Genomic DNA, 11,058 nt, shown 5'->3' on the forward strand with positions numbered 1-11,058 from the left:
TTTAGGATTAGACATTGGTTGACTTGGAAACTTGCCTTTCTCAACAGTCATTGCCAAGGTCTGAATTAAATAAGCAAATTGTCCTACCATCTTCTCGAGGCTTGAAACTGATTGGGCTTGTGAGTTGAAGCCTGCTCTCAACTCATTTTGTAGTCCATCAATGGTGCGATTCTGTTGATCAATCGTGGAGTGAGTAAGATTCTTGAGATTTTAGAATGAATCCTCCCATGGTTTGGGTTGAGAGTAGTTCTGGTTCTGATTGTATGGTCTAAATAGTGGCTGAGAGGCTTGAAGAACTTGAGGAATTTATTGCATTGGTGGAGGTGGAGCTGCTGGTCCATTATGTTGGAATCCTTGAGACCATGAAAAATTAGGGTGGTCTCTCCATCCAGGGTTATATGTGTTGGAGTATGGGTTGTAATTTGAGAGCTTTCTCATTACACCTATGGCATTAGCTTGATCTGAGTATGAGTCATGGTCATGTGGTTCTATTGATTTAGCAGTCGATAACGATGCTATTTGTCGAGCAAGACCTTCAACCATCTCCTTGATTTCTTTGATTTCTGAACTTGACAAACCAATGTGAACCTCTTTTACTCCCTTAATTCTTCTAGTGTTTCTTAGTGATCGACACTGTTGTTGGGAATTATCTGCTTGTCGCTGGAAGAATTCCCAAATTTCTGATGCACTTTTTGACATTAGCTCTCCTCCACTTGTTGCCATTAGCCATTCTTGCATATTCGGCAATAATCTCTCCAAAAAGTATTGACATTGGTGTCATTTCTCGTACCCATGATGTGGACACTTCAAGAGTAGCCCATTGAATCGCTCCCATGTTTCGAAAAACTGCTCGTCTTCTCTCTACATAAACTCTGAAATTTCCCTGCGAATAGCATTGGTTTTATGCACTGGGAAATATTTATTCAAAAGTTTTGTTACCATTTGTTCTCATGATGCAATGCTATTAGCAGGCAATGTATTAACCCATGAACGAGCTCTATCATTTAAAGAAAATGGGAATAGTCTAAGTTTTACACCATCATCTGAAAAATTCTCATATTTAAATGTTTGACAAATATCAGGAAAATCATTCAAATGATTATATAGGTCCTCATTTTCTAGGCCATAGAATGTTGGGAGACAATTTAGCACACTAGGTTTTAGTTCAAAACTCCTAGCAGCTACATTTGAATATCTTATGTATGATGTGCTCAAATTAGCTAAAGGACTAAAATAGTTCTTAAATGGTTTCTCTTGTGGTTGTAAATCCATTTTATTTTTAACTTATTTGTGTGTGCGAAGTGTTTTCTCAAGTTCAAGGTCTATAGGTTCAAGATTAGGTAATAATGACCTTCGACCATGCATGCAAAGAACAAAAAAATAAATGGGAACAAAACAAAAAAAAATAAAGGAGAAGGAGAAATTACGGTACTAACCTTATTACGCTGTTAAAACATTTCTATAAAAACACACTAAAAAAATACATGAAATAAATTAACTAAAAATAAATTAATAAAATAAACAAAAAACATTACAAAGAAAATGACTTAAAAATTAAATTGCAGAATTGTAAAGAATAGAGAAAGAAAAGAAATTATTACCTCTAAATGTAGATTCACTTTTTTTTCTTTTTTTCTTTTTTTTAAAGAAAAAATACAAGAAAATAAATAAAAGAAATTATACAAAAATTAATTATACGAATTAAATAACTTACCTCCCCGGCAATGGTGCTAAAAACTTGTTGTGCAAATTTTATTGAACTCGCAAGCGCACGAATCTATTGTAGAATAGACTAATGGTGACGAGTGTCGATCCCACGAGGAGGTGAATTTTAATTGTGTGTAAAATTAATTTTGTACGAGGGTAGTTGGATTTGTGGTGAAAATGATTTGGATTATCCTAAAATTGAAATTTAAATAGCGAGAATAAATTGAATAGAAATCTATTAAAATGACGTACTTGGGTATCTGGATCCGTATCAACATGCATCATGGGCTAAATATTCCTTATTAATACCAATTAAATCATGAGGGGGGAATCCACACCTCATGAATCACACTCTAATCAATATGGTGCTAAGAGCTTATCGTGCCAAATAATAATAACCTTATACTAGGGAGCCGGTGTAACCAGGGCGGTATCTAGACAAGATTATTATTATTTGTCGATGAAAAGTCAAATCATCCACAAAAATTAAAGGAGAAAAGAAAATAAATTTACCAAATAAAGCCCATGACACATGTTGAGACTTCACCTTCAACCCAAGCTTAAAAGAAAATTAGCTACTCATAATTGAACTAGGGGCAAAATAGAAATTTATTAAAATACATAGAAAATACAAGATGAAGAAGGAATTACAGAAAATGGATCCCAAAAATGGATTCAGAGCTATCAAATTAGGGGGGGCCCTTTTTATATATACATTGAGTAAATCGTGGCCATCGAATTAAAAATAATTTAGACGCTCAGGATTACGCCACGTCATCAGTCAACAGTACGTGGTTTGACCACGCGGGTGAACAGTAACACAGTTTGACCCGAATTGAACAGTGACGCGGTTTAGTTGAAAATAATCTTGTGTAATGCATGTACCGTACACGATATTTTTGGTCCATTGATATGCTGCCACGTCATCGATCAACAGTGCATAAGAATTTTAGTCCAACAAGATCGTGACACCTCATCAGTCAATGCCACATCATCGGTCAATGCCACATCATCGATCTATCTATGTGAAAAGTGTCGTGAACAGTAACGTAGACAATACCGTACATGTGAACAGTGCCATTTTTCCTTTTATGCTCCTCCTAAGGTTTTCAACCGTCCTGAGTTCAAAAGTGATGTCCGTTTTGCTGTCTGATCTCTCGTTCATTGTGAAATGACTATGATGCCCCTAAAATACATAAAATACTTAATTAAAATAAAACACACATAATTAAATTACAAGAAGCTTAAATACATAAAAATAAGGGTTGTTAATAAGGCTTGAAATGTAAACTGACGATTTTCTCCTTTATAAATATAGATTTTCTAACACTCAACATCTATTAAAGTAATTTTATAAATTTTTAATAAAAACTCTTACTGACAATTAAAGAACTAAAATTTTTTTAATCAGGATTCGTTTATTCAATTCGATTCGATGCAAATTAAATGGGTTTGGATTAGAAAAAAAATTGATTTGTTTAATAAATGAGTGAATTTGATTCGATTTGTTAACTAAATGAATCAAATCCAAGTTTGAAGATATTGATTCATTTATTCGTTTATGATTCATTTAATAAATGCGTCATAAAGAAATTGATTACAAGTCGATTTATTTAAAATTCTTTTATTATTCATTTAATTAAATTAACTTTTTGTCCTTAAATTTTATTTGAAAAATTTTTAGAATTTGAAGGTTAATATTTTAATTTGGATGATTGTGTATTTAATCCTAGAATATGGTTTGGATTATTTGTATTTTGTTGTAGAATATTAAATTTGTGACTTTTTTATATTTTATTTTGCTTAATTTTGTTTATTAATTATATTTTTCTAAACGAATCCTGATTCGATTTGATTCATTATGCATTCGTAATAGAATAAATGAATAATAAACAAATCCGGATTCGATTTGATTCGTTTATTAATTCTGCTAAACGAATTAAACATTATAAGAATACAAAATGAAAAAAAAACTTTAATGCCTATATTTTTTTACATTAATATATGATATTTATAATGTTATTTTTAGTATATTATATGATATTTTTTCTTGTTAATTGCGTAAGCTAACCAAGAATTGTTTAATCATTTAAATTAAACTCAATGTATTAAATATATTTAAAATCTATTTAAAAATAGTAATTGTAAGTACTAAAAGTTCAAACTATTATAAAACACACTCACATAAAGACTTATTATGTTTAGAATTCTCATTCACAATTTAAAAAAAAAAATTGATTGTTGAATTCGCACAGAGCAAAGAAGATTGATTGTGTAATATGACATAAATATATTTAATAAGAGCATTAATGAAATAGAAAAGTTTCATTAAGATGTTTTGCTATTCAGTAGAAGTCAAAATATTTAACTTTTTTCATTAAGGCCTAAACATCTTATAATCTGACATAAGTTATAAAAAAAAAAAGACCTAAAACTCTAAATGTCTGAAAATAATTAAAACTTATAATTCAGACAAAAAACAACAACCTCTATTATTCTTTTTTAAAAATTGGGTGAAATTGTCTAAGTTAAATATTTTAGCCGCATGATTTTAGAATTAAAAAAGGGGAAACTAAGGGTTTATTTGTTAAACACCTAAAGTATAAAATTTTATTAATTTTAGATTTTTTTTAAATTTATTTGTTTGTTTTTTGTAATTTATGTCTAATTTTTATAGATTTATATTTGAATAGAAAAATAAATTTTTAAGACTTTTATTTAAATGGAAAAATTTCTGAATGAAAAGTAAATATTATATTCTAAAAATATCTCTATTACATGTACTTATTTCCTGAATTATAAAACTTAATCCTTTTTCATTTTGATATATATAAATATATATATATATAACCTATTGAAGATTTTTTTCTTTATAAAATGAAACAAAATATAACTTATGTTTAGATATTAAAAATAGAAAAATAAAAATGTCACTCAAATATTTATATTGAAAGCCATTCAGGTTTAAAAAAAATTTAGAGTTCATTTATATTTTAGACAAAAAAACAAATGTTACTTAGGAAAGGGTTAACTAAAAATAATTAAAATAAATCACTCAGGATGTGTCTGACACATTGTATTATATTACATTGTATTAACTATATTATATTATAATATACCACATTATGATGCGTTGCATTAAATTGTAATGCTATACTATATTTGGTATAGTATAAACCATATTATATATAATATTATTTTGTAATATTATTTTTATATTAATATAAAAATTAAATTAACAATGTTTAAATTTTTTAGTATTTTATTGTTTTATTAGTAATTTTTGAAAAATAATTACTAAACAATATTTTATTTATTATATTATGAAATAATATAATATTATTAAATGATATTATAAAATTACTCATTTCTAAATATAATATTAAATATTCGGCATTAATAAATAAAAATAAATTATAATTTAATATTTTATCTTATTATTACATACTACAACTTACATTATATTATATTTTACTATAGTACAATAAAACATTAAATTTTGATTTATTTTTATTTATTAACATCAGATATAACTTTTAATTTAAAATTTAGTATTTTAGTAAATAATAAATTATTAAATAAAATTAAAATACTTTTTAGATATTTAAAGGCAAAAAATTAAAATGATTCATGTAATAAAAATAAATTAAATATTCACGTTTATTAATAGTTTATATTATTATTTTTTATTTAAATATGTGTAAAATAATATTTAAATTTATTATAAATTATTTAATAATAAAAAAGTAAAATGGTTAAAATTTAAAATATGCATAGTATTTTAAAAGCAATACGACCTAAGCCCTATGCCTATGAGTTTATTTTATGCACCTTTTATTGAATTAGCCACATTTTTAATGCAGTTAAATACACTTAAAAATTATAGCCAAATATGGATTAGTAACAAAAATAATGTTTAAATGCAATGCAATACAATATAATGCAAGTTGCCATACACAATCCTGACATATCATCAAAGAAAAGTGTTTTAGAGTTGGAAAATTTAGAGCACGCTTACAATAATTACGTGAATCACGTAAAGTGTTTTGGATTATTCTTGGGATGCTCAAAAGTGATTTGAAAAAGTTAAAACATAATTTTAATGTTTGGTAAATTTTGTTAGAAATTATTTTTGGTAAAATCTTTTAAAAGTTAGGGAAAGAGTATATTTTCAAAATCTGATTTTGAGAATCAATTTTGTTGGTGGTAAAATGTAGACCAAAAGCATTAAAGGCATGACAAATAGAGAACGTTATTATGGACTATGATAAAAGATGAAGGGGAGATTGAGAAGGGAAAATGAAATCCTCAACCACCTAAATTACGCAAGAGTGACAAAATGTTGCCTCTTACAAAATATCTAGGTTGCCACGTGTCTATATGGTACTATAAAATAATGACAACACGCCAGCATCACCAGGCCACGCAGCTATCGTTCAGTCCTTTCTAGCACTGTCTCCAAAGTACCTCCTTGTGAGTTGCCAAAGTTAGGACTAAGAAAGGGTACAGACAAACCACACACACCATCCCCAGTAAAATCATGTGCTCCTCAGCCCTATTGGTTCATTCAAAAAAGACAAATTAGAGTTAAGGGCACACTGTCAGCACAAATTGTTCCTAGCTGGATAGTTGTCTAGCCTAAGCAAGCTTAAAAGCCTCTACAAAAGGAGCCAAATTACTCTTAAGATCTCATCTGAGGAGGGGAATCACCAATAAGGGTTCGCCATGTGTCTAAAAGGACATAAAGACGCCCTTAAGGGCACTCCACTTTAAAAGGTCAGGTTGGTCTCACTAAAGGGTAAGTTCAATCTTTTACAGAAAAACACCCAACCTCCAACTGACTTGACAGTTGGAGTGCTATTACCGGTCACTGCTAACACCGCCTTTAATAGTTGTTTCTTGTGATTTTAGGTTCGCCTTAGCTGTTATTGTCCCTTGAAAACAGATAGCCCATCTCCATCTTCACCAAAAAATCGCACTTTGTAATGTTTTGGGCTAAACTAAAATCAAGCTAAAACATTTTGACGTTGTCTAAGGGATGACAAACAAGAATCCATTGTTCTAATCTCCATTGACAAAGAGAGCTTCTCACCTTAGAAAAAAAAAACCATCTTTTCTTCTCAAACATACTATTGTTCTCTTAAAAAGAACCCATTCTTCTCCAAGAAGATATGATTTTTCTCTAAAAAAGTTACTCTTCTTCATAAAGACTTGATTTTTCTCTACAAAGATATGGTTTTTATCCACAAAAGTAAATTTTCTTCATAAAGACTTGATTTCTGTCTACAAAGATGTGAATTTTCTCCACAAAAATGCCATTTTTATTCACAAGATAAAAACCTCTCAAACACCATAAACAAGGTCATATAAGATGTCAACAAAAAGTGACCACTGAAAGAATCCCAGAGAGACTGTCTCAGGCTAAGAAGACTTCCTTGGGGGAGTACTAAATACGAAGAACTCCTAGAGAGACCGTGTCAAAATAAGAAAATCTCCTCAAGGGAGCTCCAGATAAGAAGAACTCCTTAAGAGATCGCCTCAGACTAAGAAGACCTCCTTGAAAGAGCCCTAAAGTAAGAAGAATGGCCAGGGCGATCGCCTCAGATAAAAAGAACTACCAAACGAAGCCATAAAGTAAGGAAAACTCCTTAACAAGAGAGACTATCCTAGAGTGATCATCCCAGAGTGAGAGGGACTCATAAAAGAGCCCTCGAATAAGAAGAGCTCCGAGAAAGATCCTTAAGAAAAATCCCCAGTAGAGGGATCACCCATGAGTGGAAGAACCCGTTAAAAAAGGGATCATCCCTCAAATAAAACAAGAACGCGTTGTTCTATTTAAAATTTCAACATAATAAGAAAGTCGCCATTTTTTAGAGTGCACTTCAGACCCCTAAGTATCTAAAACAGCGTGGAGTTCACCTTAAATGCGGATTTGTTCGAGTGTCCAAGATGTTGAGAAGGTCCTCTTACTTAAAAGCCTGCCAAAAATTCCTCAACTCCCTCTTTTTAGTATTCCCGATTATCTTTCTAACTTTACTTTTATTTTTAAAATTTATATATTTTAAACATACTATTCACACTTAATGCTTAAAGGCACCTCAACGATCCCTCATATGATCGATCCTCTCTTAGAAAGACATCATGATTTCATCTCGCTTAGGCACCATTTATAATTTGTTTGAGGTTTTTATTGATAAAAGCATGCTTTTACCTTCTTGATTGATTGTGTTTATAGCATAATAAGGACCTATAAGGGCGGCCATGATCATTTTTTTCGATATTTTACATATATTTGATTGCATTTGAATTTCATGAGATCCCCAAAGGGATATTATAGACACCGTTGAATTGATTGACATCCTTTGGGTCATAAAAATCCCAAAACCACTTGCCTAAGATTTGATTGAATGTGATTTTGTTTATAATTAGACATATTGAGACCATTTAAGGTTAAGAGTCCCTAAATCTTTTAAGGTCAGAGCTAGCATCTAGGCAACAGACACTAACTTGACATGCGTATTAAGGAACTTGAGTTCCATTATGTTTTATGATTATGTGAACCTTATTTTTGCTTGTATCTGGTTGTTCTTTATCATGTTTTCAATACATTGGATGGGATATGTTTTTATAAATAACTAATCAGGGGAAGATCCCACACAACTATATGAGACGTACCTCAAATTGATTCTACTTTAAATCAAGGGAAAATCTCACGTCACTATCTGAGATGTTCCATAGAACAATTCCACTTCAAGTCAAGAGAAGATTTAACATAACTATCTGAGGTATTCCCCATATCAATTTTGCTTCGTGTCAAGAGAAGGTCTCATGTAACTATCTATGTTACTCAGATCAATTCTATTTCAAGTCAAAGGAATCTCAAGTTACCATCTGAGAGAGTCCCCAGACCTATTTTACTTTAAGCTAAAAAGAATATCCTACATAATTATTTAGGACGTCCTTAGACCCTCTAGTTTATGAGAAAACCCCAAGAAGTTATAAAAAGGTCTTGAAAATTCTTATGCTCTTATTGAAGAACCTGTATTACTAAGGGATAGAGCCAGGGGGATAGAGTGATAGGCCCACTTATGACTTAAAGCATGCTCGAAAATAGAATCCCAGCCAAATAAAAAACACAATCGACACTCCTGATAAAGAAGACCATTTAGTTAGATAGTCACTCGTGACTTCCTCAATCACAAGGCTCTCAATCCTTCAGTCCAACACCACTGACAATCATCTTCTTTGACGATGACATCGATGGAATACTTTATCCCTATGATGATGTACCTATGATCATTATGGGTATCCCATCCCAATGGATATCATCTTTGTCGGTATCTTACGTTGAATGAACATAAAATCTATAAATATGTGCTTGTAGAAGACCCAATTAGCGGGATTTGCGGGCGAGACAATTATGCTTAAAGGAATCGTATCTTTACCAGTTATTTTAACTAACAGTAATCACAATATTGTTTATCTTGTTGATTTTTTAATTGTCCACAGGGAAAACGCCTATAACTATATTGTCAGCCGCCCATAAGCAGCCGCACCTAATGTGTTATCCTTAAGCATTAATTGGCTATAAAATTCCCCACCGCAACAAGCACCATCACTATCGAAGCACGTAAAAGGTTGTGAAGCTAGTCCAATCCTACAAAAGAAATGTTCTTTAAAACATACATGGCCTTGACTAAGGCCTACTACTGCCAATATAAGTATATCTCTAAAACTTTGAGAGATCACCCTAAGAAAGGGTCGTGGTAAAATAGAGCCAAACAATAGGGCCCCGAATATATGGGTCAATCTTATAAGATTATCTCCTACTCTATTGGTATCCTCTCTTTAATTGATCAAGGCTATGAGATCGTCTTTTATCTATGAGGACCGTTCTAACCTCAACTTTTTCCCTCATTCACTATTAGTAAAATATTCTTCAGAACTTAGTGCGTTTGACATCATCTATAGATATTCCTCTCAATCAAAGCATAAGTCATCATTGATTTCAAAGTTAAATTCACTGATGACTTGGCAGGGATGAAATAGGGATAAGAGGTGATCTCTAACAAGACAAACACTAAGAAAACGAACTCTCTGGCCAATGGCTTAATAAGAATGGTCAAGCTATCTTTTCCTAAAACCGTTATTATAGAAAAGACGCTCAAACCTTGTTGGGGATCATCCCCATGAGATAGAATCTGTAGTCATTTAAGGATCTTCAATAAGCCCCATAATTAATTGGTTGTAAAAGGAAACCATCCCCAAAAAGAAAAATGAAGCTCGAAGACTCAAATTCAGAGCTTTTAAATACTGTCTAATTGGGGATGAACTATATTGTTGAGGACTCTCAACTCTTTATCTTAAATGCCTTGAGCCTTCTTATACTAATTATTATGCTTGGAGAAATTAAAAAAAGGACAACACTCTCGGTGCAAATAGGGAAGGTCTTTATAAAGTTGAACGGGTTCTCAAATTTAAGACATACATACTACTGCACCTCGAGAGGAAAAAGGTCAAGCACCTTTGGAATGTCATCATGCTCAGAGCATATTACCAAGAGGATCATTTCAATAGGCAATCTCCAAAAGGGTCAGTATATTTATTTACTTTTGTAGTTTTCAACCTTATTTTTATTTCCTGTTTTATACTGCAAGTGATAACCTAAGAAAAAGCCTCTTATGACTTCGAGTGGATCATACTCGATTTAAGTAACACCAATATTATAATATTTAGATGGGGCATACATGTCATCTTTTTCTCAACCATTTGGACGAGGCGTGCATGCTACCACTTTCTCAACTATTCGGATGAGGTGTACATGTTGTCTCTTTCTCAACCATTTGAATAAGGCATACATGCCACTTTTTTTCTTAATAAAGAAGTATTATTCAACAATATATGTGTCAAACCGTTAATTTATCTTCTAATGTGGCTACAACACTTGAAAAAGGGCGTTATCTATAAGCCTTTGGAATCTTTGCAAGCTATAAAGAAAGTCTCACATGCAGAGGGCAAAATCCCCACTTTGCAGAGACATGTTCTCTTATCTTTAGTATCTCTATAGTAAGGGCCCATACATGATAGGATCAACCCCATATGGCGATGAAGGTATCTAGTAATCTCTATATAAAAGCCTACGAATGATAAGATCAACCCTACATGGCGGTGAAGGGAGCCGTTGATCTCATTATAAGGGCCTACATATAATAGGATCAACCCCAGTGATCTCTAGTGAAAGGGCTCACACATGATGGGAATACCCAACATGGTGCTCATGGGACCTCATAATCTTTACAAAATCAATACAGATTTTGTACATGAGAAGGGCGCCCTTCTCGAAAAGCAACT

At 31.7% G+C, this 11,058-nt stretch overlaps 1 non-coding gene across 1 annotated transcript; it reads left to right on the forward strand.

Moving 5' to 3' along the window:
* Positions 1-787: 787 nt before the first annotated feature.
* Positions 788-891, forward strand: LOC112100570. Its single transcript, XR_002906938.1, has one exon. It is a non-coding gene; the product is annotated as a small nucleolar RNA R71 (small nucleolar RNA).
* Positions 892-11,058: the final 10,167 nt, after the last annotated feature.

The sequence above is a fragment of the Citrus clementina genome, unplaced genomic scaffold (assembly GCF_000493195.1).
Source record: "Citrus clementina cultivar Clemenules unplaced genomic scaffold, Citrus_clementina_v1.0 scaffold_3, whole genome shotgun sequence".
Taxonomy (NCBI): domain Eukaryota; kingdom Viridiplantae; phylum Streptophyta; class Magnoliopsida; order Sapindales; family Rutaceae; genus Citrus; species Citrus x clementina.